Source organism: Kogia breviceps, chromosome 20 (genome assembly GCF_026419965.1).
Source record: "Kogia breviceps isolate mKogBre1 chromosome 20, mKogBre1 haplotype 1, whole genome shotgun sequence".
NCBI classification, from domain to species: domain Eukaryota; kingdom Metazoa; phylum Chordata; class Mammalia; order Artiodactyla; family Physeteridae; genus Kogia; species Kogia breviceps.
The window spans coordinates 10825283-10851167 of record NC_081329.1 but is presented as its reverse complement, the minus strand read 5'-3'; positions in this window follow the sequence as shown (position 1 = coordinate 10851167).

Genomic DNA, 25885 nt, shown 5'->3' with positions numbered 1-25885 from the left:
GTTTCCTGGAGATATTTTCAAGCTAGTTTTTTACTCCTTAATGCATAAAAGCAGTTGCTTCATAGCATATGCCTGGGCATCCCAGTGTCTGAGGTGTCTCTGTGGTGGCCATGAACATGCACCTCTCAGATATCTGGCGATTAAGAGCGTAAATAGCCGATGGCACCAGCTGCTGTGCTCTGGTACCCATGACCACATTCACGCAGAGGACATGTCCAGGCACAGCAAGGAGCCGGAGGAAAACCTGTTTATGGGAGACACGAGACTCCTTTGACAGGTGACTTTGGCTCAAGGACTCCCCTCCAACCTTACTGAACTTTCTTAGCACTGCATTGCAGTTTAAGACTCTCCCACCTAACCTTCCATCCTTCCCTGTCTCCTTCACAGGGGCCTGAACTGCAGTGTGGTAGGTCCCTAAGCCCCCGCCATTCCCTTTATGCCTCTTCATTTTCCTTCACGGGCATTTACCCTCATAAATTCTTGCATGTCTGGTCTTGTCTTGGTGTCTGCTTCCTGGAGCACCTCAACTAGCCCGAGCGGTACCAGGAATAACCCAAGACAGTAGATGAGAAGTGTGCATTTGAGATTGCCCCATGCACCATTAAGTGGACCAGGAGGACGCCAACCCGGTTGGTTGGTGGGGCACGAACCGTCCTTGGCACAGGGTGGAGGCTTAATTACTAGCGATTTCACCAGTGGCGATGTGTAAAAATGCCCCAGTGCCAGGGCTGCAGCAGCGATGCAGGCACTCAAGCGATAGGGGGGAGCCATAGCTGCAAAAACAGAGTCGGCTGGTTACTGTTAAACTGTACGGATGCCCTGCGGAGGGATAATGGGAAACGGAGGGCCGTGAACGGCTAAGCGTGAGAGCCTCGGGGGTACCTTAGAGAGGGGCCCTTCTCTCCTGCAGCGGAAGAGCGGGCGCAGCGGACAGTGGGCTGAAGAGACGTCTGCAGGCGTAGCCAAGGCAGGCCTGTGACACAAAAATGGGAGCCCCGTTGGGGAAAACCTGAGACTCTGAAACATACGATGGGGTCACCCGAATGGATGTCCTGCGCGTGTCAGCTCTGTAACCACCAGCCACCTCCGTCCTCCAGGCTCACAGAGGCGCCCACCCTTCCGCAGTCAGAGTTCGCACTCGTGCTGGATGGGAAGACCCTGCAGAGACCTTGCCCACGCGGCAACGGTTGTCCCCTCTCGGGGGCCCCCGCCTCTTCCCTCGGCAGCCAGATGATCACTAGGGTTACGTCCCAGGGCAACCCAGCTGAAGATGCGCTGGGCATGATAAGGGAGGAAAGAGACCATTCACCAAAAGAGTGACACGAAGCATCCAGCATCTGCCGGCAGGAGCCAGAGGAGAAGCCCTGGTATCCAATTGTAAAGATGCTCAAGGCTAGTGGAAGGTGGGACTGGATAAGCCATTTCTTGGGAGATGGGATTGTATATCCTGGCAAGGACATCAGGGGATGGGGAGAATTCCTTGCTGGGGTGGCTCCTGGAAGCCTGGAGGAAGGGGTGACCAGTATGCAGCTAAGTGGAAAGGCCTGAGGTACCCGGGCAAACGGTAGAGTCAGGAGATGCCGGGATGGATGGATGGCCTCACTTCCAGGAGACGGGATGACCAAGAAGTCTCTGCGAGACACACGTACTCTAGAGGGTGGGAAATGAACGCTGTGAGGACTCAGAGCCCTGCCGTTGGACAGAAGACTTCAGAGCTCAGAGATCTGGGACCTCTCCTCTAAAATACCATCCTTACCACAGGGAAGGAAGCACTGGCCCTGGTGGGATACCCTTGGGTTCTGGAAGCAGTGCCATCCCCAGCTGAGAGTGCTGTCGCCTCCCTCTACTGGATGGCGTGAAGGCTGCCCGCTTTGGCTGGAGCAGGAGGGGCTCTGGCATGCGTCCAGGCTCCGGTGGTGCAGGCAGCCTCGCTTGGGCCGCGCGATGCCGCAGACCCTGTGGGGTTGGAGGCGTCGGTGGTGAGAAACGACGCGGCGGGCCGCTTGCTGCGCGCCCCAGGGCGGGAATCGCAGTGCAGGCCCCTGGGATTCCGGAGCGGGGCCGTGCCTCTTCTCCTTGAGAAAGTCCCTAGCACGTCACTGGGTCCTGGTGGAGATGTTTACCATCTTTAGGCATTGTCTCACCTTGGGGTGGGGGGGCAGTCTCGCCAAGGTCAGCCGGGCCCCAGAGGTCAAAATCATCAGAACACAGCAAATAAAAGATGTGGTTGATAGAAGGTTCGGGAACAGTTTGCTTCCACCTCCTTCCAGGAGCCGGCGGTGTCACAGCTTCGGCCCCAGCTTCGGCCCCGAGCCTGGCTTAGTTAGCCCTTGGCCTGACTTAGCATCCTTCCACCTCATCACCCTCATCTGGATCTGGAGCCCAGCCGGCCTATGGCTTTGCAGTTCTGTTCTGTTTTGGGTCCATAGTGATGTTTTCTTGTTTTTGAGCTCAGTTTGCATTTCTGGTTTCTGTTTTTGTATTTTCTCTCTCATTACTATACGTTTCGAGTAAAAGAGTGCATGAGCACGAACACGCTGCACCGTCTTAACCGGATGTCCAGTTCATCCTTTGTCTGTCTGTTTGTTAAGGTGGGAGCTACCAGAGCAGGAATATACGCTTATGGGGGAGGCCGAATGGAGAATGAGAAGTGGAAGGAGAGGGGATCATCGGTGCACGGGGCTTCCTGAGGGAGCGGGAAGTGATGGGTGGAGAGCACGGCGGGCGGGGGGGGGGGAACCTTTGCTACAGGGACAGACGCTCTCTGCTGTGGAAGGAGGAGGGGAGGGCAGCAGATCTGGGAGTTTCAACTTTAGGGGACAGGAAGTTGGGGTGGTGCCCACATGGTGGCTATTGCCTGTCTTTAGGAAGCAGGACATGAGGCCATCAGCTGAGAAGAGGAGACGATGGGGTGAAGAGGAAGGGATATTGGCAGACAGAGAGGATTTCTAAAACAGGAGCTGGCGGCTCTTCCAATTTTTTTTTTTTTTTAATATATTTTTGGCTGCGTTGGGTCCTCGTTGCTGCGCGCGGGCTTTCTCTAGTTGCGGCAAGCGGGAGCTACTCTTCATTGCAGTGCACGGGCTTCTCATTGTGGTGGCTTCCCTTGTTGCAGAGCACGGGCTCTAGGTGCGCGGGCTTCAGTAGTTGTGGCACGTGGGCTTAGTAGTTGTGGCTCATGGGCTCTAGAGCGCAGGCTCAGTAGTTGTGGCTCACGGGCTTAGTTGCTCCATGGCATGTGGGATTTTCCCGGACCAGGGCTTGAACCTGTATCCCCTGCATTGGCAGGAGGATTCCCAACCACTGTGCCACCAGGGAAGTCCTCTTCCAGTTTCTAAATACTACTTACATGTTGGAGCTGATTGACAAAGCGTAAATGTATTACATTTTGAGTATTTTGCAAACAAAAAGGATTTTGAATGGCCCTGTTGTTAGGCAATGAGAAATATATTTCCGGTGTTATTTTGACTTTTAGTAACTCTTCGAATGACATAACCCTTTTGATTGTGCCTCAAAGAGTGGCCATGGAGGAAAATTTGTATTTCTCTTTGTGAGCTTCGGTGAAAAGAAATCCACAGCATTGCATATAAGGGTTAGGTAGCCTGAAGACTAAAGGGTTTGCTTGTTTCTGGTTTTCTTGATTACTTTTGTTAGATTTTTAAATTTTAGTTTGGACCATTTAGTAATAACTATGGAGTCAGTTTGCCTTGGAATGAATCCTGGCCTCTATTTATGAGCTATGTGAAATTGGGCGAGCAATTTTTTATCTTTGTGTCTCAGTTTCTTCTCCTGTAACGAGGGTAGAATAATAATATTTACTTCATGGAGCTGTTGTAAGGAACAAATGAGATGATGTATGTAAAGTGCCTAGCTCAATAAAGCTTAGCTGTCCTTGTCATTTTTAATGGTTAAAAAATATCCCACTCTTAAACTATCATAATGTATCTAGCCAACTGCCCATTGATAGATATTTAAATTGCTTCTAATATTTTTGCTGTAATAAACAAAATTTGGTAAACATATGAAGATGTGGGGCAATGAGTTTCTCACTTACTCTTAGTGGGAGCGTAAATAGGTATCGACCCTTTAGGAAATAGTTTGACGCTACTCTGTAAAGCTGAATATGAGCATACCGTGTGACTCACTAATTCCATGCCTAGGCATACATCCTAGAGAAACTGTTACATATCTGTGCCAGGAGATTTGTGTAAGAACGTGCATAGCAGCCCTGTTCTTGGTAGCCCTAATGGAAAGGACCCAAATGTCCAACAACAGTAGACTGGATAAAAGGTAGCCTTGGAAACAAATGAACTACCACTATGTGCAACCCAGGAGAAACTCACAAGCGTTTGACATTTGACAAAAGAAGCAGGTCATATCCTAAAATTCATATGGTATCCCAAGGGACCCTGAATACACAAAATAATCTTGAAAAAGAAGAAAAAGTTGGAGGTCTCACACATCCTGTTTTCAAAACTTACTAAAACCCTCTAGTAATCACAAAAGTTTAGTGCTGGCAGAAAGACAGACATATAGACCAATGGAATAGAATAGACAGCCAAGAAATAAACCCTTACATGTACAGTCAAATGATTGTCAACAACCATTCAATGAGAAAAGGACAGTCTCTTCAACAAATGTGATGGGAAAAACTGGGTATAGACAGCAGAGAATGAAGATGGACTCTTACCTTACGCCATACACAAAAATTAACTCAAAATGAATCAAAGACCTAACACTATAAAACTAAGATCTAAAACTATAAAGCTCTTCGAAGAAAAACATAGGGGGAAAGCTTCTTGAACTCTGGACTTGCCAAAGATTTCTTGGATATGTTACCAAAAACACAGACAAAAAATTAGATCAAAATTAAAGACTTCTGTTCATCAAAGGACAAAATTAGAGAGAAAAAAACCCAACCTACAGAATGGGAGAAACATTTGCAAATTATATATCTGATAAGGAGTTAATATCCAGACTATATAAAGAACTTCTGCAACACAACAACAAAAAACAAGCAACCCAATTAAAACATGGAGAAAGGACTTGAGTAAACATTTATCCAAAAGAAGATACACAAATGGCAATAGGCACATGAAAAAAATGCTCAACATTATTAATCATTAGTGCAAATCAACACTAGTGAGATGCTACCTTACATCCATCAGTATGGCCACTATTAAAAAAAAAACAACAACAGAAAATAACAAGTGTTGGTGAGAATGTGGAGAGACTGGAACCTTTGTGCACTGTTGGTGGGAATGTAAAGCAGTGCTACTGCTGTGGAAGACAGTGTGGCAGTGCCTCAAACTGTTAAAACTAGAACTACCGTGTGATCCAGCAATCCCTCTGTTGTATATATACTCAAAAGAATTGAAAGCAAGGACTCGAAGAGATATTTGTACATCCATGTTCATAGCAGCATTATTCACAACAGCCAAAATGTGTAAGCAACACAAGTATCCATCGATGGATAAATAGGTAATCAAAATGCGGTATACACATATACAATGGAAAGTTTTTCAGCTTTAAAAAGTAATGAAATTATGATACATGCTACAGCATGGAGACCTTGAGGACATTATGCTAAGCAAAATAAGCCAGTCAATAAAGGACAAATATTGTATGACTCCCCTTATTTGAGGTACCTAGATTAGTAAAATTCATAGAGACAGAAGTAGAATGGTGGTTGCTAGAAGCTTGCGGGGAGTGGCGAAGGAGGAATTATTGTGTAACAGGTACAGAGTTTCACTTTGTGAGACAAAAAGAGTTCTGTGGATGGATAGTGGTGATGATAGCAAAATAATGTGACTGTACTTAATGCCACAAACTGTACACTTAAATATGGTTAAGGTGGTAAATTTTATACTTTGTGTATTTTACCACAATTAAAAAAAAGAAGCAGGTCACAAAATAATACATACAATAAAATTCCACTTGCATAAAATTCAAAAACAGGCAAAACTATGCTTTCATAGATGGTAAAACTGCAAAAAAAAAAAAAGCAAGGAAATGATTCTTATAAACGTCAAAATAAACGGCAATCGTTTCTACTGGGCACAGGAGGGGATGAGGGAGGGACTTCTGGGTGCCGCCTCCGTTCTGTTTCTTGGTTCGGGTTATATACGATGTTTGCCTTATTACTCTCTTGAACTGTACAGATATTTTAGATATCATTTATATTTGATATATTTCATAGTTAAGAAGGAAAAGAAAAAGTTAAAAGCAGTCTACTGCTATAGATTATTCAATCAGACAATATTGTGGAAAAAGCAACTAATGGTTTGCTGGAAACCTTGCAGCCTCCCACCAAAATAGCTGTAAGATTTCTCCTGTCTGTTGGCCCTGGTGGATTTGGAGTTGGCAGCAAGTGACACCACACAAGCTGCCGGGCATTGTGGGGGAAGATGACAGAGCTAAAGAGACCACCAACAGATGGGACTTCAAAGTGGGTCTGGAGCTTGATTTTTCTTTCATTCCTCTTCATGACACTGCTACGTTCACAGTATTTTGGTTGTTAAAAAGCGTCAGGTGGGGAGTTCCCTGGCGGCCTAGTGGTTAGGGTTCAGGCTTTCACTGCTGTGGCCTGGGTTCAGAACCTGGTTGGGGAACTGAGATCCCGCGAGCTGCAAGGTGCAGCAAAAAGTAAAAATAATAAATAAATAAAAATTTTAGAAGCATCAGGTGAATTTCTTTTAACCTAAATAATTTCAGTTCAGCGTGGAAAGGACAGATGTGCTTAACAAATATCTAACTCAAAACTCTGCTTGAAAGTGTTTCTGGTGACCGGCCAGGCAGGCGTCCCCAGTATTATCACCCACAAGAATTTGCTGGCCACTCACCATGTGCCTTATCTGAGATGAATGCTGTGATTTCTGGTGGAAAAAAAAAAACCTTGAAAAATATTATTCACTAGTAACCAAGCAACTCTTTGCATTCCAAGAACTTCAAATAAAATATAAACAACTTCAGATTCTCTCGAGTGTGAAAGACCAAAATAATACACACCACGCCCACAGCATTGAAAGAGGTGGATGCTCTCCCCTGGGGTGAGGAGTTGGGAAGCACACGGTCAACATCAAGGATCTGGAGGAGGTTCTCGCCGTAAAATATGCAGGGTCAACAATAGCATAAGGAAGTAAATCCTGGTAGAGTCAGAGGGCGATTACTATATTGCAGCGCTCATGAGTGAATTACAGCTACACACGACCGCCTGGACAAACCAATGCTAAGGGGGAAACATGTCACAAAAGAATATAAACATCATGATTTTATTTAAAAGTCCATATGATGTTCTTAAATAGGCAACACTATTTTGTATTGTTGGGAATGCATATTTGGGGGGAAATAATAAGAGCGTGACCTGCATAGGGAGGAAGGGGTGGGGGGGGCAACCAGGAAATGATGGTTAGGGAGCTGCTCTCTGACAACCATCATTTGCTGTTTCTTGACTTGGGTCATTGTTACACCTGTGCTTGTGTTAAACTCCACGTTTGTATCTGTTATATGGCTCAAAGCATCAATAAAAAGCACGATGGCATTTTACTCATTGTGAGAAACGTGAAGATGGAGCCCATAATGTTTTGCTGTGGTGATTTTCCCCTTGAGCCACCCAGACCTTTCTAAGATACTGACTTTCATGAACTAGAAAAGTCTTTTCTTTCTCTTGATCAGAGCAGGGGCACATCAATGGGGGGAAAGAGGGGTGTGTTGGTTTTTCTTTCTCTTTCTATTGCTATTTCTCCTTCCTCAGCTATAAGGAGAGAATCGAGCCCAACAAGGGTCTTTTCCATCCGCCTGCCAATGCAGGGGACATGGGTTCGAGCCCTGGTCCGGGAAGATCCCACTTGCCGCGGAGCAACTAAGCCCGTGCGCCACAACTACTGAGCCTGCGAGCCACAACTACTGAGCCCGTGCTCGGCAACAGAGTAGCTCCCCACTTACTGCAACTAGAGAGAGCCCAGGCGCAGCAACAAAGACCCAACACGGCCAAAAATAAATAAATAAAATAAATTTTTTAAAAAAGAGTCTTTTCCAGAGGCTTTGATTTTTTATTTTAGAAACGTGTGTGTGCGTATGTCTGACCCATGAAAGGATAAAATGAGACCCTTGGGGACAGCCACTGTATATAACTTAGTGCTAAAGAACAGGTCTTCTGAAGAGCAATTGACATCTCCAGTGTGTCAGGAGTTTGTAATAAATATTCCACGCAAGGAACACCTGGTTCATAGGGTCTTGGGAAAGGGGTTTGCCAGAACCTATTCTTTTTTTTTTTTTTTTTTTTTTTGTGGTATGCGGGCCTCTCACTGTTGTGGCCTCTCCCGTTGCGGAGCACAGGCTCCGGACGCGCAGGCTCAGCGGCCATGGCTCACGGGCCCAGCCACTGCGCGGCATGTGGGATCTTCCCGGACCGGGGCACGAACCCGTGTCCTCTGCATGGCAGGCTGACTCTCTACCACTGCGCCACCAGGGAAGCCCTATTCTTTTTTTTTTTTAAGTTTTTTTAAAAAAATTATTTATTTTTAAATTAAAAATAAACTATTGGGTCTGCATTGGGTCTTCGTTGCTGCGTGTGGGCTTTCTCTAGTTGCGGTGAGCGGGGGCTACTCTTTGTTATGGTGCGCGGGCTTCTCATTGCAGTGGCTTCTCTTGTTGTGGAGCACAGGCTCTATGCGTGCAGGCTCAGTAGTTGTGGCTCGCAGACTCTAGAGCGCAGTCTCAGTAGTTGTGGCGCACGGGCTTAGTTGATCCGCGGCATGTGGGATCTTCCCCGACCAGGGCTCGAACCCGTATCCCCTGCATTGGCAGGTGGATTCTTAACCACTGCGCCACCAAGGAAGTCCGGAACCTAGTCTTATAAATTGTTGACAGTTTGCCTCTCTAGTGCAGAAACATTTCATTTCTGTGAACCATTTTGTACTTTAAGTGTTCAAAGTGAATCCGTAACTCACAGCATCAACAAACCTGTCTTGGAAACTGTCTACGTAATAAAAGGAAAGGTGTAAGAGGAACCCATGCATGAAAAACGATCTTCTTCCCATTTTTGAGGGAGTGAGAGACAGGTGCTGCTCAGAGCAAAAGTTGTTATTAAGAGTTATTTTAAGACTTTATTTTAATGTAATTTGTTTCAGTATTTACTTAAGCCTTTAGGAGAGAGGAAAGGTATATACGATAGTATCACAGAGGAAGGCTTGATTTAAAATATGATCCCATTTTTTGACATAAGCTGTAGATCTAAGCCTTAGGTCTTGACAATATTGTGCATGAAATATATTGAAAACGCACCTCCAGAGAACTCCTAGAAATGCTAATAGAAATGGAACAGCTATTCTCTAAAATGTAGAGCTGAGCGCTCAGGAAAGCATCACCCAGAGAAGTATCGGGAGCACAAGGCTGGAAGCAGCAGCAAAATGTCCCTTGGAAATAGGGACTTGGGTTTAACCTTCCTGTGGGTACAAGAAACGGGGCCTTGGGCCTCCTGTGGGCAGAGGTAGGAACTGAGATCCCCACGTAAAAGTGGAGCCCTTGAAAGGCAGTAACCTCAGGGAAAGAGTAGATTCGGCAAATACCTACAGTCCCAGCCCACGGATGTCAGTTTATGGTCATTTCTTGGTTTGGGGGGTACCTGGACCATGACAGTGTATTTACTTTAACAGACTCTTACCCAAAGCACTATTTAATTTTCCTCTTCAGGAAGAATAAAACTACACTTAGAAGGAAAGACCAAATTACAAGAATAAACAGAAAGCAAACAAATGTATACGTTTTGGCTAAATTTAAAAAGCACTAGCTATGTAAACTAACAACAACAATAATGACTAATTTGAGGATATGTGAACAATGTTGTAGCTAAACTACTGGAAAATGTAACGTATAAGGTTATAGGCATTTTAAAATGCATTTTGAAGTCCTGGTGACATTTGAAAAGAGAGTAAGGATATAGGTTAACTTTTGGCTTTAAGTCAAATATACCTCATGAGTAGTAAGAGTAACTCCTAAAGAATGAAAGTAGAAACCATAACTTACAAACGAGTTGGAAATAAAAGAGAGAGGTAATGAAAATTATTAATTCACTAGGAGATGGGAAGGGAGACATAGGAAGCAAAGTATGGAAAGTAGCATGAAAATAAGATGGTAGAAATAAATGCAATATATCAGTCGTCCTAACAAACATAAATGATACAATACCAGTTAAAAATTGTATTTTAAAAATTTGTGCTCTAGGGCTTCCCTGGTGGCGCAGTGGTTGGGAGTCCACCTGCCGATGCAGGGGACACGGGTCCGTGCCCCGGTCCGGGAGGATCCCACGTGCCGCGGAGCGGCTGGGCCCGTGAGCCATGGCCGCTGCGCCTGCGCGTCCGGAGCCTATGCTCCGCAACGGGAGAGGCCACAGCAGTGAGAGGCCCGCGTACGGCAAAAAAAAAAAAAAAAAAAAAAAAAAAAAAAAATTGTGCTATATTCTGTATTCAAGAGGTATACTTAAATCATAATGACCTAGAGAGGTTAAAAGTGAAGAATCAAAAAAACCGAGTACTTACTGTGTTTCAGCACTTACCTACGATAAGGACTTTATTTTCTCGCTAATTCTGTACTGTTTAAACAATCCATGGGGAAGGTGCTATTCTCCCATTTTACAGATAAGATTAACTTTCAAATGTTAATCGAGTTGCCCAAGTTCTCCCGGTGGCAGAGCCCAAATTCAAAAGGAAGCAGTGTGATATGAGACCCCATACTACTTTGAACCATTATGCATTAATTTCAACAGCTTTCACAGCTAGACCTCCATAATGCCTACAACAGTCTGTTCCTCCCCAGCATTTTGGGGGAGAGCATATTACTAGTACTTAACTGTTCAGACTTTGGAGCCAGCCTGCTTGGCTCAATCAAATCTTGGCTCTGCCGTTTAAAGCTGTGTGACTTTGAACAAATTACTTGATCTCACTTTGCCTTGTTTTCTTCATGTGGAAATTAAAGTTAATTATAATACCTACTTCACAGGGTTGATGTGAGGATTAAAGGACTTACTATAATGCATTGAAAGTGCTTAAGAGAGAGTGTAGGGCGAAATGCAAAAGAATATATATTGTAAGTCTACTTATGAGTTTGTTATATGAGAACATATAGAGTCCATTTATATAATGTTCAAACAGAAGCAAAACAAATCTACAGTGTTAGAAGCCAGTGTGGCTGCTACCTGTGAGGCAGAGGGGAGAAGTGGTGATTGAGTGTGGCAAGGCAAGGGGGTTCTTGGGAACTGGTAATCTTTTATTTACGTGGATGGAAGTCACATGCGGTTATTCACTCGGTTATAGTTCATCAAGCCGAACACTTATGATTTGTGCCTTTTTCTATACGGTGCACATCACTATACTTCATGTATGCTGTATACGCTGTCCACCAACAAAATAGAGTGTGTGTGTGTGTGTGTGTGTGTGTGTGTGTTTTCAAACCTCGGACTGGGGAACTGAGCAGGGTTTCAGCTGAAAAGTGCAAATCACTGTCACTTTCGTTGACCAAAGCCTCTAGTAATTTCACCTTACAGCAGCTTAAAAAAAAATGGGATTTTTTTAGGCATGAACAAACTTTTAAAGGTTGAATCTGCATACCTAAAGCGATGAAAAGATGACAAATGTCAAGGGTCTTCACTCATGCTTTAACATGCCAACGTAATGATAATTAAGAAATATCTCAAGTAAAGTTTCTCATCTTCCTTCCTCATTTTTTGAACTCTGGGTTACTTTTCAAATTTACAAATTGCTGCTAAGCACATGCTAGCATTAAGTGCATTAACATTTCTCAGAATAAATGTCACAGTGAATACAAAACCTGTCCTCTTACCTAGAACATATGGCTTTAACAACAGTGATAATTTTTCACGTATCAGAGATGAACAGTTTGGCTTGTGCCTTTTTTTATGAATTCAGTCTCTTCTGGTCCCAAGCTTGTAGTATGCCTCTTTCTCTCTGAATGGCTCTCAAAAATGAGATGACAATCTGTAGACGTTTCCATTTACCACCAAGGGTCCTAATCTTTTGGAAGACATGGGAACAGATGAAAGTATTTGGTTCTGGGAATGGAAATTACAGATGGATAGAATCCCATTACAGTGAGCTTCACTGGCCTTTTCTGTTGATCAATGAGCCCTTGTCCGACTGAAAAGACTTCCTGCCATGTCCGGAAGGGAATGCATAAGGCAATGTTGGTTTTTATTTATTCCAGAATAACACATTTTTTTAATTTTTAACTTCTTTAAATTCCAGATAAATGTATTCTTTTGCCAAAGCGGATGATTTTCCACATCGAAGGCTAAGACTCTGTGTGTGTGTCTTTCTACATAGTCTGTATCCCTTATCTTGCGACTGGAATATAAATGTGACTGTAAATAAAAGGTGTATTGGAGGTACTATTGGTTCCATTAATTTGTTTTACAAATTATTTAAAACCCAATTAATTTAATCTAAGTTTTAATATAGTAGAAGCTACATGCCAGAAGCTTGCGTGACAAAAACGCTGTAAATGATATAGTAACTCATCTAAAACAAGATTTTCTCAAAGTAGCACAGACACAGTAAAAACCACCAGGTGTCTCTTATTTGGGTATATGCTGTCATTAGTCAAAAGTAAGTACACGTGCGAGGAAAAATACTAAGAAAGACTTGTTTTATAAAACTGACCAAAATATTGGTGGATACTCTCGTTTTTGTGGACACTCTCAGGCCTTTTAGAATAAAGCATATCGAAACGCTACCAGTTATTCTGTGTACCTCTGTCACTAGTTTTTCCTAGTCTTTACAAGGCTCTATACTATGACTCAGACATGCCAAGATAATTGTTATAATCTTGTTTCAAACTTCCAGTCCATGTGTATAGTAGGCTTGTGAGAGAGGAGGAAGGACTTGCCAATTAATGCTTTCTCTTCCAGTTCAAATACACTGCTCCGGGTAAATGCTCAGGTGTTCCGAGTTTCCCCCCCTTGCTTTTTCCTCCTCCAGATGTTGCGTATAGAACCAAGCTTCAGTGTCCTCTTGGTGGCCAGGAGAGGAGGCCTCAGGTCCTCAAGTTCAGATCCTGTGCCGTCGTCTGAGCCTTTGCTGGTTCCGGGGTTGAAGTCCTCATCGCCTGCTGCCTGCACGCTGCTGGCAGCCCCCGTTGACACCTGTGGCCGATGCGCTTGTGGTCTGTCCCCTCGGCTGGTCAGGGCTCTGTCGTCGTCCCGCGCCGTCTCAATCCTACCTCAGCTCCTGCCGTTACTGACGCTATGACTCTTAATGGTTTCCACCTTCTGCCTTTGCTTCCTCCCCCACTCCTTCCTTGCTGCCTTTCTCCCTCCTTGCTCCCTTCCTCCATTTCCCTCCGCCTCCTTTCTGTCTTCTCCTGCATTAATATTTGTTGAGTATCCGCTATGTGTAAAGCACTGCATTAGGTACACAAGTCCAGGAATAGCGCTAAGACCCCTGCCTCCTTGGGGCTTACGTTTTAATGAGGGAGCTCAGACAATCAGCAACAAGCAGTAAATCAAATAGTATGTTCAAAGGTGATGAGGGCTATGGGAAAAAGAAAAGAAAAATTAAAGCAGGGTAAATGAGATCACCACGGGCGAAAGGGCAGTAAAGCAGTAAAACAGGGTGGTTGGAAGAGGCAGGGACAGCCAGGTTTCGTGGTACCCAAAGCTTGTAAAGTTCGGGGGGGCTTCGTCTTAAGAAATAAATGCAAAATTGGGAAGTAAAAACTTAGTCCCCGCAGTGAATATTTGTGGAATGAGAAAAGATTATAAGAAATTAGTCACATCAGAGTTACAGGTCCCTATCTTCTGATTAAACCATTTATCAGAAACGTTTCCATAGAAATACTTCCTAATTGTAAACCCGTGTCCTGTTCTCCACACTCGACTACCAGCAACTTCCAGCCCTCGCGGAGGCTTGCGTGAGTGATGCGTCCGTTGACTTAAACTTCGCTAGCTTCACACGTCACTCTGCCTCTGCAGGTGTGTCTCACTGAGAAGGGAAGATTTGTCCAGGACTGGAAGGACAGAGAAATCTGCAAAAGACTGTTCCAGGAGGAGGGAACAGCTAGAGCAAATTCCATAACCGTCTCCGTCTGTGCCCGCTGGCTGTTTCGTTCGCGAGCCGTGGGCTGGCAAGGAGAGAGGCTGGCTAACATCAGCTGTATGAGCCATACCATCTGTCTGGCTGTTTAATGCCCTGTATGTGGCAGAAGCTCTCTGATAGGCCTATTACCACACAATGGAAAGAGCCTCACACTTTGTGTCCACTTCCGTAGGTTCATCCATATGTCTCTGCCCTAGACCTCCTTGACCCCTTCCAAACCTACCCCTCTGATGCCCATAACAAATGTGCCAAAATCACTCACCACTGCCCAAGAGTCCACATATATACTTATCTTCGACCACTTCTCTCTCGATACAGAGGGATCACTAGGTACAGTGCCCATTGCTTCACCCAGTGTAATCGCTGCCTTTCAAGGGCATCTCTGAGTGGCTCTACAGGGCAGCAGCTGTCTGCTTTAGCTCACTTCTACATAGCCTATTGACTCATCTTTGAACCAGCCCATATTTTCTTCTGGTGAGCTGGCCATAGGTGTGAGATGAGAGAGAGGTGATGGTGCATGAATTCATTTTCTAGGGCTGCTGTAACAGAATATCACAGACCGAGTGGCTTAAAACAACAGAAATTGTACATTGGTGTCTGGCCAATGGTGAGAATGGAGAGTGAAATGCACACAGTGATTTTCAGGGCTGTATCTACACAAAGGGAGGACTTTTTCTAGTTGCACAAAGGCTAGCAGAGGTTCTGTGGGAGAAGTTTGAGGTGCACTGGTGTCAGGTAGTTTAGCCCTACTTTATCAGGGGCAGAGCCAAGGTTAAGTGATTTGAATGTTACCTCAAAATTTTATACCTTAAACATCCCAATTACTTTGTATCTTTGGGGTCACAGTGGGGTCCAAGAAACAGAAAGCAACATATCCAAGTCAAAAATCAGAAAGAAATTTGGAGGATAAGACTCAACAGCAACAAAGACATTTTTTATTATGCATTTGTCCAACAAAAAATAAAAACAAATTTCAAGGCACGTCTTGAAAATGGGAGAGGAAGTACCTGAAAAGTTCCCAGTATATTATAGCTGGCAAATGAAAATAATTTATAGTAATTATTATTACCAGTTACATATATATGTACATTTTATTGCTATTTCCTTAATTGATTGCTGTTTCTTATCTAATATTTATTACTTATTTTGTGGATACAAAACTACTCAGAGGGGTCTCAGTACTTATTATTTTATTTTTCTGAACATAAAAATTCATACAACTTTCACAAGTTTGGGTACAATCCTTGCCCCACAATTCTGTTTTTTTCCTATAAGATTTTAAGTTATTCAACTATGTATCTCCTACTATGGGCTTTTTCAGGATCTTAACCCTCCTGTTCAAGAAGATAATACTGTAGATTCTGCAGTATTTAAGTGGGCCTTTTTGTCAGTGGCAATTACAGTGTGGTTCACGTCTCATAACTGATTCCCCTTGTTTCTTCCCAGCCAGCCTAGCTCAAAATTTCCACTTATTCTTTGACATTTTTTCATTCCTAATATTTAAGATTCTTCTTTCACAACATCTCTTGCAAGTATGGCTTTCTGCTTCCCCCGTGTCACCACCTAGTTGATATTTAGATTCTTGCAATAGCCTCCTAACTAGTCTTTCTAACTTCAACATCTACTCCTTCCAATCTAACCCCTATACTGCTTTTAGATTGTTTTTCCCCGGATTCTCCTTTCATCCTGTCATTTCCCTGGCCAAACTTTTCAGTGGTGCCCCATCATCTCTAGTAGTAATCTCAAAACTCACTTCATTGTGTACATATCAGTAAAAGTATTTTGAGCATGCACCCCTAATATATATATGTATTTATTTATAAATTATACATGTGTACTCCTATCTCTACATATATTTAATATTAATTAAGCTTAACTTTAAACTTTTTAAGATAAAAATAATTATAAATGGAAGTTCTAATATTTTTCTTCTGCCATCCCAAAGGAACATTTAGTGCAACTCATTTGGGGTAATTACATGCAGGCAGAATATTTTTAAACATCAGAGAGGGGGCAGTGGAGCACTGTTCCACTGTCCGTGGTGCTGAACTGCGATTGCACATTATCATTGTATCTCCTGACCTTCGGATACTGGGGACTCCTGTCTAACTTTCCCCCATATTGAAAAACAACAACAACAACAAAAACCCACTCCTGTTTATTTTGTTTGTTTGTTTGTTTTTGGCCACGCTGCGCAGCTTGTGGGATCTTAGTTCCCCAACCAGGGATTGAAACCGGGCGCTTGGCAGTGAAAGTGCCACGTCCAAAGACCTGGACCTCCGGGGACTTCCCTCCTCCATATATTTTAAACAAAAGGAAATGCTATAGACTATACTCTCAATAGGATTCTAGTTCCTCATACGGAATTCCAGAGAAGTAAAGATTCTTTTTCCTCCATACTGAAGAGCAAAGTATCTCTTCTCCTTGGAAAGAAGCAGACTGAGAATAAAAAGAAATGGAGGGTTTAAGAAAGTCTCCATATTAGCTGCATCATTTCATTTCTCTGTTGAAAAAACACAGTCAAGGAAGAAGTTAGAAGATTCTAATACTCATGTTTTCTTAATTTTATAGCTTCATAACCAAGAATGGTTGAAAATAGGAGAAAGAAGTACTGTCAAAGATAATACAGTACAATGAAGTTGTACAGTGAAGCTCAAGAATATAAATGTTAGCAGGTACATGTATACTTCTGTGACTATTGGCTATTAGAAACAAGACTGTAAATTTCTGCCTTGAGGAAGATTCTGATGATCTATAAAATGTCAGCTGATGTTGTCACAAATCAGTGGTTCACATGAATCTCATAAAGATTGTAGAACCTGCAGCACTTGTTATATAAATGATGAAAGAGTGTTTCCTCTTTAAATCTCCAGCTAGCTGCAGTTCAGCTGAATGCAAAATAGAAAGCCTAAGTGACATCCAGAGTGTTGAAAAATAGTTAGGTTTCTCATATAAGTAAAAATATATTGAGAACTTAGAAAAACAGAACAATATTTTGTTATCAATTGTTCTACTGTAATGTCATTAGAGAATTTATCTCTTAACAGTATGGCAATTCTGACTGCTCGGACTGAGAGTGGTAATTACAGTAATATGGCTATAGTTGGGGAAGATTAAACAAATAATGGTGTTTGGTATTGGGATATGACTGCTGGTTTTGTATGAAAGACTATAGTCATAAAAGTAATAGCACCAAGAATTGAAGAGACACCTTTTAAATGTAAGGAGAAAATGGTTAGGTCGACAGAGCTCCTGCGTGGGCCAGATTGCAGGCAAGAGCTGAATATTCGGTTCCACTTGTACCAGAACCAGCTTCTACTATTGGTGATATAAGTAGGAGTAAGAATGATGGAGGAAGTAGTCAAAAGTTTATATGATTTATTTGGGGAAATGCTACCTCAGGTGTCCGAGTTATTAGTGGCCCAAGTCAGTTTTCAAACCCTGCAATCATAATGGGTGCAACTATAAAGAAAATGATTACAAGTGCAGGGAGTGTTATGACCACGTTACAGATTTGTGCGTCTCCAAGTAGCGCTCCAGGTTAGCATAGCTCAGCCTGGATTAATATACTTAAGGTGCTGCCTGCTACTCCAGCTGAAGCACCAAATAGTACTTATAAAATGCTGATATCTTTGTGATTTGTTGAAAATAATCAGCAGTGTATGAACAGAGGTACAATGACTGAGCTAGCATTAGACTGTAAATCTAAAGACAGAGATTGAGCCCTCTTTCTGGCAAACCCTGTGGTGAATCAACAAATCGAATTGTAACTTCAGAGAAGCAGCTTCAACTCTGCCGGTGATTTTCCTGCCTTTTGTTTTTTCTTTCTCGAAGGCAAGAGAAGTAGATTGGAGGATTTGAATGTTAACTAAAATTTCCTGGGGTTAAAACTCATCAATCTCCTAAGGATTTGGCTTAATTACAATGTTTGCTTTGCATTCAACTGATGTAGGATAAAGTCTAGCAATCCTTATTTTATTTTTAGGAATTAAGTAAATTGTACTTGTTTAGGGTTTTGAAAGCTCTTGGTCTAAACTAACCTAAATTCCTAGTCCAGCACTGATAGAATGGGTATTATGGGTAGTAATCGTGTGGCTATTATGATTGGTAATGCTGGGAAGGTTATTTGTTTCGTATGTTCAAATTGTTTTATTTTTGTGTTGTTTATTGAAGGGAATATAGTTAGTGATGTGGAGCATGTTAGCTGCAAGTAGAAATATATGCTGAGTACTGCTGTGATGGCTATTAGTGTTGGTAGAATGATGTTATCTTTTTTGTTATCTCTTGGATAATTATTCATTTGGGTAAAAACCCTGATAGTGGCAGGTGACCTCCTAATGATACTATAATGGTGAGGATAAGGATTGTGATGGGAGGTGTTCAATCTCATGTGTGTGATAATGATACTCTTGTAGTACATGATCTGGGCATAAAAAGGAAGAAGATAGTGTTGTTTTGATATAAATTAGTAGGTTTAGGACTGTTATATTTGGAATATACATTATAATAGCTGTTTTTCATCCTACATGGGCCATTGATGAGGAGAGTGTAATTTTTTCCAGATGAGTGTGGCTAAGTCTGCCTCAGCCTCCAGCTACGATTTATAATATCACTATGATTAATAGTATGTTTAAGTTGATGGATGGTGACATGTGGTATGAAACTGATAGGGGTGCAGTTTTGTCATATTAAAAGCATCAGGCCTGCTGTTCATGGGACGCCTTGTGTGACTTGAGGCACTCAGAAGTGAAATGGGGAAAGTCCTACTTTTGTGACAAGGGCGATTGTCATGAGGGTGGATGCTGCTGGATGAAAGATTTTTGTAATTCATTGTGTTCTTTGACCAGAGTATATTAGATTAATGATAATAGCCATTATAAGTAGTATTGATGTGGTGGATTGTTTTAGAAGATATTGGTTGGATTCTTCGGTAGCTTATGGGTTCATGTTTTTTATTAGAATGGGGATACCGTTAACCAGTGTGAGCTTGTTACTACAATTATATTTCCTGAGATAATGGTCAGTAGAATGATAGTAAAAACAATGGGAGTTTATTAGTACAGGAAGGATATACAACAACATTTTGGGCGTATGGGCCTGAAGCTTACTTAGAGAACCTTACTATATAGCATGTGGTGTAATGCGGTAGCATGGAGAATGTAAAATTCTTAGGAATAAGTTCAATTCCAGGAATAAGAGCATTTAAACCTCTATGATTTACTCTATCAAAGTCACTCTTTTGGCAGACATATTTCTTAAGGTTGTGGTGGGTTGTCTGGTATGATGACAGGTAGTGAAAACTCTCATATAGACAGGGCTAATGTTAGTAGTAAAAAAAAATTTTATAAGAGATGTACATGTTGATCATATCAAAATTGTGGGTAGGGTACCCTTATTCATAGAAAGGTGATTGTTAGATGTGTTTTAATGATGACTTGGGCTGTGTATAATTCTGGCACGTAGGGATTGTCAAATGCTCCTAAAAATAGATTGTTGTGGAAATGTTTATTTTAAGGAAATTGACATATTCTCTAGGAAGGACAGGGTGAATGAGCCTACTGCATTTTCTACATTGAAGCCAAATACAGGTTTTGATTCTACTTCTGTTAAATCAAGTGGGGCTTCGTTGGATTTCTGCTACTGCAGAAATAATCAAATTCTGGGTAGGGGTCAGTAGAAAATTAGTCATAGGTGTTCTTGTGTAATAATTACTGTTGAAAGTGTAAATGATCCATTTATCAGTAGGACTGAGAATAGAACAACTGCTAACATGACTTCAGATGAGATTGTCTGTGCTACTGTCCATGGAGCTCCAATGAGTATGAGTGAGTATTTTGAATCTGAAGCTCATCCAGATCAGAGGATGGAATAAATGGCTAGGCTTGTATGGCTAATATAAATAGTATGCCTACACGTATATTAATTACTGGAAAAGATATGGGAAGAGGAATTCATGTTGTGAGAGCCAGGGTTAAGGCTAGCATTGGGGCAATAATTTATAAATTGATGATGTCGATGGGCATAGTGCTCCTTTAATAAATAATTTGAATGCCTCAGCAATGGGTTGTAATAATCCATAGGGGCTGATGATTTTTGGCCCTTTCTGGATTTGTATATAGCCTAGAATTTTCCATTTAGTTAATATGAGGAATGCTATGGTGAATTAAATTGGGTAATTTGTGAAAGAATGTTGACTATAAACATATTCTTAGGAAGAGGACTTGAGCCACTGCAGATAAAGGTTTCAGTTTTACATAATTACTGGGCTCTGCCACCGTAACAAACCCTGTTCTACAGTAGGGTATGTATCAATTAATTGAATGTAGATTATATCATCATTTAGTTTGAAGACATTTTGTGAAGTAAGCCATATTTCTCTTGTCCTTTCATACTGGGAGAAATCTGTAATAGACAGAAACCAACAAGGATGACTCCAGTCTGAACTCAGATCACGTGGGACTTTAATCGTTGAAAAAACAGAGCATTAATAGCAGTATACCATTGAAATGTCCTGATCCAGCATGAAAGTCATAAACTGTATTGTCGATATGAACTCTAGAATACGATTACACTGTTATCCCTAGTATAACTTGTTCCGTTGATCAGTGTTTTAGAACAACAGGTGATAAAGCATTTTGACTAACTGGTCTAAATTTTAATGACTCAGAGGTGATTTTATTCTCCAAAAAATAAATGGCGCACGGGCTCAAGGTGCACCGGCTTCAGTAGTTGTGGCACACAGGCTCAGTAGTTGTGGCCCACTGGCTTAGTTGCTCCATGGCACGTAGGATCTTCCCAGACCAGGGATCGAACCCATGTCCCCTGCATCGGCAGGCGAATTCTTAACCACTGCGTAACCAGGGAAGTCCCAGAATCACAGTCTCTCTTTTAATATACCTTAAGCCCAAAGAATCCATGGAAAATTGTTACAGAAAATAAGACAATAAAATATTGTAAAGACTATAACAGAAGCATATAGTACACAGTTCATATATACACATCCCAAGCAGTTACAAAGTATATTAAAAGGGAGGCTGCAATTTTAAAAGAATAAGATAAAATATACCCACAAACTCCCAATTTTTCCTGAAAAGTTGTAATCTGAAACCCTATTGTAGGAAGCAGAAGATTCCAGGAGACATTCTATAAATGAAGGACTCTAAACCCTGTGGGTGGACAAGGAATTCTGGAAAGAAGGTCTCCTCACCCAAGGAGAGCAGGTTCCTATAGTTCTCTAACATCACATCCCTGTACAATTCCCATTGATCTTGGCTCAGGCATTCCCAGTCCTCTTGAGAGAAATCTATGGCCACATCCTGGAATGTCACCTGTCCCTGAAAGTAAAAGTACACATGCCATGTGGCCACGGGAAGAGTTCATAATGTGACCCAAGAAGAAAACAGCAAGTTAAGAGAACTGGTTTTAATTTAGAAGAGTGTCTTGAATTATCCACTTATATATATACATATATATATATATATATATATATTTTTTTTTTTTTTTCCCCAAAGTAACATCCTCTACCTTATTTCTAACTACAAGAAAAGAGTATGACATGTGATCCACAAAACCAGTATAGAGACTATACTTATCTGGAAAAGCAATGATAAAATGATGGTTTCAACACAGGCATATGCATTTTTGAGGGTTTTATTTATATCAAACTGGATAAAATATGCAGAGTGGCCCCACCCGCATCGCCCAGAACGGAGCCCTCGTTTCCGCAGAGCTGGAGCTCCCGGCTCGGGATCTCTTCCCTCCGCCGTCACGGAGCTGCCCCGGGGCCCTAGGGTAGGGCGGCCTCACTGACGCTGCCGGCTGCGGAGGGGCCCCGGCGGCCGAAGCCGCGACAGTCGTGGAGACGGCAGGCTGGGTAAGTGGGTCCAGTGCCCGGGCGGCAGCGCAAGAGCAGCTTCTGAGGGGCAGGGGTTCGCTGCCACCCGCCGCTGCTGTGCAGAACGAGCGGCGCCGGGGTCTGGTCCCGGGGAAGGACAACGGGGCAAGGGAGGCGCAGGGTCCGGCTGCAGCGTCAGCGCCCCTCGTCCCGACGGCGGGGCTCGCAGGCCTTATTCAGCCCCTCTGCGCCCCTTCCTCCCTGAGCTAAAGTACCGGGGGCAGGGGACAGGGCGGGGGGGGGGCTGGCGCAGGTGATGGGGAAAGTGAAAAGGTGATTGTCAGCTAAGGACAACCAGCTCTCCAAGGTGAGGGGGCACACAAGAACCGTGCACGTAGCCCTCATTGCAGAGCGCCCCCAGCCCACCTGTTGGTCAGAGCTGACACAAAGCACCTCAGAGCAGGACCTGAACTAACAAACAGCAGCTCTGACAGGTCTGTGACCCTGGGCTTCACTCTGTGCGGCCTCCTTCCACCGGGTCTTCCAGAGGCTTCCACTGCAGCTGGGGCACCAGGCCTCTGTCTCCACCCACCACCCCTCCTCTCCCTTACTCCTGGCTTCTTCTCATTAGGAGAGGTTCTTCTTGAAGTTGTTTCCCACTCATGGACCAGACAAAATGTTGAGAAAACAAGCAGAGTTGCAGCCCTGTGTCTATCCTGACCCTCAGGACCCCACACCTGTTCCTTGGACCTGACCGGTGCAGCAAGGCCCATTTTCTGCAACTCTGAATCCCTGAGGGGTAAGGATTGGCTGACCTGGGCCGCCTGACCCGGCCGGCCAGCCCTCCCCAGGTGTGCCTGGGCTGAGGTCAATATAAACACCGCTCCAGGCAGCAAAAGCCCTGCAGCTGTGCCTGACGCCATATTCTCTGCCCCGTCAGCAGTCTCGGGGCTGGGCTGGTGGGAGGGAGTAGGGCCCACGGCTCTGTGCGTGGCCCGGTGCGAGTGGGGCTCTGCTGGACTTTCTGCAGGAGTTGCCGGGCTGCTGCCTGCTAAAGAAGAGGATGTGTCACCCATACCTGCTGCTGGAATTTCTCCCCGGGCAGAGGTGAGGAAGGAAACAAGCAGTGGGGGCCGGGACAGGAGGGGTACGTCAGGCAGGGCAATGGAAGCGTTTCAGAAGAGCGCCCGGGGCCAGGACCATCCTGGCTGGTCTGCAGGCCCCAACTCGGCCTGCGTGCTGTGGCTGGTGTGGCTCCAAGCCCTTTCCTCTAGACTTTCAAGTCTGTGTACACATTTGGGTGTTTTACCTGGGAAGGGTGGAAAAAGTTCAGGAGCAGCTGGCCTGGGGGTCAGGTCACGTTTACTCAGAGACGCCTCGGCACCGTTCACCAGCCTTGCAATGAGGACGCTCCTTGCGGGGTAGGGGGGCTGCTGGCTGCGTGGGAGACGACTCCTCACCTCTGACCAACTTCAGAATTGTTTACCACTGGAGCAAGTGTTCTGATAGGGTCTTCATCTGTGTAACTAGTGGGTTCTTAATTAGCAATGTGAAGGGTGACATCAGAAGTCCTAATTCAGGATGGAAATACTTATCCCCAGCAGGTACAGGCTTAAAAACCTGGGGAGGCCGTGTGCAGCCGGCACCCTTAGGGATGGGCTTCCGACTGACCCCTCAACGGTCTGGTGTCCAGCCACTGCTTTAGGGTTTCTGGGGCCCAATGCTGACTCTAAGGGTTCTGCAATCTAGCCTCTATCGGCCCTTAATGAGACGCACACTTCCAGGGTCCCACAGAGCAGGGTCCATGTGACTGTGGCTTCTGTAACAAATGACCACAGGTGGGTGGTTTAAAACAACAGGAATTCATCCTCCCCCAGTCCTGGAGACCAGACATCTGAGAGCAAGGTGTTGCAGGATGAAAGTCTCTCCAAAGGCTCCAGGATAGGCTTCTTCCTGCCTTTTCCAGCTTCCGAGGGCTCCAGGCGTCCCTAGGCTTAAGGCTTCTTCCCTCCCATCTCTGCCTCTGTCTTCACGTGGTTTCTCTATGTCTCTGTTTCTCCTCTTTTGTCTCTCATAAGGACTCTCTCAGTTGGATTGAGGGCCACCCTAACCCAAGATGACGTCACCTCGAGACCCTTAACTACATCTACAAAGACCCTTTTCCCAGATATGGTCCTGTTCACGTGTTCTGGGGGGGGGCAAATCTTTGGGCCAGCATTCAACCCATTACCTGTGTATAAAATAACCCTCTTTAGGAGATTACCAAGGTCCCGTATAGACTGGCACAGAGAGCAGCCAGCAGCCATGTGGGTGGGGGTCTGGGGAGAATGAGGACCCTGGAATCACCTGGAAAGGATGAAGTCCTGGCTGTATTAGGTGAGCTCTTCCACCACGGGGCCCATGGAAACAGCCACTCCACTCTGTCCGTGGAAAGGGAGCCAGTGCCGAGTCCAGAAATGGTGATATTGCAAAGCTGGCTCTTCTGGGATTTCATCATCAATAGCATCATGTAACCAGTAACTACGGGCTTGGAGGAGTCACTCTGGCATGTGATGACAGCACTGTCACTTTAGGCTCATCAAGCCTAGAATAGGAATGTTTGAAGGAGAAGAGTTTGGGAGATTGCGAAAATTGGTTGTCAAGGAAACTGAACAGGTTTGTCAAGGAAACGTCTCCCTTAAATTGAAGGCAGGGCTGGGAGAGCTGAACTCCAGGGATCTTTTAAAGGGGCTGCTCTGAAGCACTATCACCTGAGAGGTGGTCTCAGCGTGAGCTGGGGTTTGAGAAAAGTGTGATGAGATTAAGCCTGATTTTCTGTGACAGCTGGGGAGGGGTTTGTAAAGCACCTTGGCTTTAAAAGCAAAGTTTGTTGCTGGAACAAAGTGTCTCCCCAAACTGGGCTGAAGCTCAAGCTGTCTCTGTCCCCTTCATGTGAAAGTCCAGGGCAGGTGGGTGCCAGAGCCCAGGCTGTGTCCACCTTGTTTCTCCTCCTTGCTTCCGGGTGAGGGGTCCAACCAGCAGGGTGGGGTGACCACGTGGGCACCATGCCCTCCATCCTAGGATGCAGGCTGGCCGAGGCCCTCACCACCTCCACCCCTTCCCCTTGGTAACATGAGACACAGTGCCACAGACATTTTGGTGGTCCCAGCTGCAAGGAGTGGGCTCGCTGGGAGGTGCAGGGTAGCCGTGAGCAAGAAAAATGAAAACAGGTTCTGCTGTGGCAGAGCTGCCAGGACACTAGCCCACAGTCCCTGCGGGCTAATGAAATGTGATTACACATGAGCATAAGCTCTTCGATGCTTTGTGGTTCTGGAAATCCTATAGGAGGTGGTTCACAGCAGGTGAAGCTAATGCTCTCGGTGGAGGTGGTGAAGCCAGAGGTCTGCAGTTCAGACTGAAGGTGCCGATGTGGGCGTACATACAGGACGAAACCATCTTGCGTGAACGGACTTCAGGTACGTTTAACGTGAATGCAGTCATGTTAATGCCTAGCATCTTCTATCTTGTGTCTCCCCTCCGGGACCCCCTCCTCAGTGCCTGGGGCTCCTGTAACTCACGTACAGGGGGATGGAGAGCGGGCTCTGTCCAGTCTGAGCCCTGAGTTACCCTGTGTGTGGGTCTGCTCAGGACCGCCATAACAAATACCACAGACAGGGCAGCTTGAATAACAGACCTATCTCCCAGTCCTGGATGCTGTCGGAGATCAAGGTGTCTGCACGCTGGCTTCTCCTGAGGCCTCTCTCCTTGGTGCTTAGACAGCCGTCTTCTCCCCAGGTCCTCACATGGTCTCCCCCTGTGCCTACCTGTGTCCTAATCTCTTCTTGTAGGACATCAGTCCTATTGGACTAGGATCCACCATAGTGACTGCATTTTACCTTGATCACTTCTTTAAAAGCTCCATCTCCAAATACAGCCACATCCTGGGGTCCTGGGGGTTAGGGAT